The sequence below is a fragment of the Rhipicephalus sanguineus genome, chromosome 4 (genome assembly GCF_013339695.2).
Source record: "Rhipicephalus sanguineus isolate Rsan-2018 chromosome 4, BIME_Rsan_1.4, whole genome shotgun sequence".
NCBI lineage: Eukaryota > Metazoa > Arthropoda > Arachnida > Ixodida > Ixodidae > Rhipicephalus > Rhipicephalus sanguineus.
The window spans coordinates 191,292,455-191,295,954 of record NC_051179.1 but is presented as its reverse complement, the minus strand read 5'-3'; the positions used below and the strand labels follow the sequence as shown (position 1 = coordinate 191,295,954).

The 3,500-nt window shown below is 54.3% G+C and overlaps 1 pseudogene; it reads left to right on the top strand.

Moving 5' to 3' along the window:
• The first annotated feature begins 1,334 nt into the window (after positions 1-1,334).
• Positions 1,335-2,652, top strand: LOC125758425 (uncharacterized; annotated as a pseudogene).
• The last annotated feature ends 848 nt before the right edge of the window (positions 2,653-3,500 follow it).

Sequence of the window (3,500 nt, the reverse complement as noted above, 5' to 3'; positions counted from 1 at the left end):
TGACTCTAACTGGGTGGACCGTTGCAACACGGCCGCTCGACAAATGTCCAGCCGGAGTACCTGGCGCCTCTTCCGCGCCTTAATTGATCCGACCCAAACTCGAACAGAGACACAAAAGCATCTGCAACGAGCATTTCACAGCTTCGACGGAGACACGGCAAAATTGGCATGTAAACTCCGAGACCAATATCTATGCACACAGCAAGACTCGCGAGGGCCGGCGTACTCGTATGCAGGTACCGAGAACGCGGAGCTGGATCGACTGTTCCAGTTACACGACCTGAAGGCGGCCCTAGCAAAAATGAGGCGAGGTACGGCACCGGGACGGGATAAAATTACCGTGAAATTACTTGCCAATCTTCCTGACTCGGCCTACACCATGCTCCTTGCCTATATCAACTCCATTTGGATCGGAGAAACAACCCTACCAATTGAGTGGAAGACCGCCCTGGTCACCTTCATACCCAAAGCGGGCAAAGCCATTAACACGGACAACCTCCGCCCCATCTCCCTTACTTCTTGTGTGGGAAAATTAATGGAGACGATGGTGCGCGACAGGTTGTCCGCGTTCCTGGAGACCAAAAATGCATTTGCAGACACCATGTTCGGGTTCCGCCCACACCGGTCCGCGCAGGATGTCTTGCTTCAACTCGATCATGAGATCCTCGATCCAGTCGAGTATCCCCTGAATGACAAAGTTGTGCTCGCTTTGGATCTGAAGGGGGCCTTTGATAACGTGACCCACGAAATTATTCTGACGCATCTCTCACAGGTGGATTGCGGCCACAACACCTTCAACTATATTAAACAATTCCTCACTGACCGACAATCATACATTCGGATTCAGGACACTGAACACGGCCCTTACCGATTAGGCACGAGAGGGACCCCGCAGGGAGCGGTCCTCTCGCCCCTCCTATTCAATCTGGCAATGATGAGACTCCCCGCTCAGCTGGCGAAAGTCGAAGGCATACAGCATGCGCTCTATGCCGACGACATCACCATATGGGCGTCACACGGCTCGGCAGGAGACATGGAGGCAAGCCTGCAGCAAGCGGCGGACATCGTGAATGACTATGCCCGTCGCTGCGGCCTTCAGTGCTCCCCGTCCAAATCGGAATTTGTGCACATACGCCCATCGCCAAAGTGCACCACAAAAATTTACCTCTCCCTTCACAACGGACCCATACCCGAACGCGACGAGATTAGAGTACTGGGGCTCTTTATACATAAAAATCGCAGAGCAGATACAGCATTGACCAAATTGCGTAAGGTGGGGGACCAGGTGGGCCGGATGGTCCACCGGGTTTCCAACAAGCGCGGGGGGCTACGATGCAAAGACGCCTTGCGGCTGGCGCATGCATTCGTAACCAGCCGAGTCCTGTACTCGGCTCCATACCTCCACCTACGCAAATTCGACGAGAATGCACTCGAAGTCATTCTCCGCAAAATCTACAAGCGCGCCCTCGACCTTCCTGTCAGTACCTCTAACCAGCGCCTTCTGGGCCTGGGAATGGTGAACACCTTCAAGGAGCTTCGAGAGGCGCACTTGACTAACCAATATACTAGACTCTCTCAAACACCGTCGGGTCGCCGCCTCCTTGCCCGACTACACATCAATCATTCAATACATACGGAAGAGCGCGTACAGATTCCAGAAATTTGGCGATACTCCCTGCACGTGCGCCCTCTTCCGGCTAACATGACCCGAGACGACCACAGTGGCCGACGCCTCGCGCGGGCAGAAGCCTTGGCTCGACACTACGGCCACAAATTCGGAGTATTCTACGTGGACGCCTCCGGCCCGCACCACGGGGGTTGGTACACGGCTGCGGTCGTCCACCAAAACACCTCTGTAAACGGACTCACCTTCCGTGCACATAACATTACGCACGCGGAAGAGATCGCCATCACACTAGCCGCCGCAGATCAGGAGTCAAGGGTCATCATCACCGACTCAAGGGGTGCCTGTCGCAAATATAGAACAGGGATACATTCCGTACCTTGCCTATAAAATTTTGCAGAACAGCAGCTACCTAGGTGCCCCCGCGCACCGAACGATCATATGGGCTCCGGCTCACACGGGCCTCGATGGTAATGAGGCGGCCGATGCCGCTGCCCGCGCGCTCACTCTCCGGGCACCATCCTCGTCCCCTACCGATCCGGACCTCGAACCCAATCCCGCCTACACCTTTAAGGAGGTCACACAATTTTATCAATCCGGCCATAATATCTATCCAAAACCCTGTAAAGGCCTCACGAAGGCGGAGGAGCGAATCCTCCTTCGCCTTTATACCAAAACTTTATTGTGCCCGGCAATTATAAAACACTTTGACCCCGCTTGCACGGGGAAGTGCCCGCATTGTGAGGAAAATTCCTGTGACATTTTCCACATGGTGTGGGCATGCCAAAAAACCCCAAACCTTACCCCACTACCCAACCCTTCGCGGGAGGACTGGGAGGCAGCCCTGCTCGGCTGCTCTGACCTGACGGCCCAACGGGCCATGGTCGAGCGGGCCCGGGCCGCGGCCATCGCCAATGGGCTCCCGTAAGAGGGAGCCCACCTAGTCTTTGTACGGGGCGGCCCCTTAAGGACCGCTCCCACCCTCCCTGTAAATAACATCTGTAAATAAATGTTTTTCAGCAGCAGCAGCCTGTGTAAAGGCTGTTTCACATGCCGCGATTGCAGCGAAGAAAATCGCTCGGTTCGCTCTATTCGGACTTGTTTGGGGCAGCGCTAAAGAACACACGGACAAAGACACATAGTAGACGCCACGGGCGCTGACAATAGCTGGATCCGAGCGGAAGAGACTTGATAGGACAGGGCCCATTGTCCTATCGCTCTATTCGCTCTGTTCGCAACCGGCGCTAATGGCGGTTTCGTTTCACATGGACAGCGAATGGTCTGCGATTTTCGCTCTGCGACTGGCGCGGCGCGCAAAGTTGATTGCTGCCGTTGTTCGTGGCAGACACTGCATAAATTTCGAATGTAATGTAACAATCTGGCCGTTGTGATATTCTTAACTTTTCATCACCGGTAGCGAAGAGCGTCATTTAAGTCAGTCTTGTCATTTAAAAACACTTTACAATCTAAATTCACTTGAGAATACGCAACAACGGCCACAACCAAAACAAACTCGTTGGCGCAATTTCGACGGCTCGGCCAGGCCGGTGCTATTTCGAAGGGTTCAGACCGAAAAATCGCTCTGCCGCTGCGAACAGAGCGAAAAATTTCCAACATGTTGGTCGCTCGCCACTGACCGCTGCGACGGGAGCGAACGGTCATTTTTTTCGCTGCGAGCGAATTCGCAGCCTGAAAATCGCTACTTTTTGTGTCATGTGAAACGGCCTTAAGGGGCTGGGTAAGACGCTGTGGCGTCTCCCCCTTACACTCTCTCAGCAATCACGTGACGGCGTCGGGGAACGAGATTCTGCAGACGCGCGATGAACCGGCGTGGCGTGCTCCAACAAGAGTGCGGGACGAGTAACATCAACAGCAA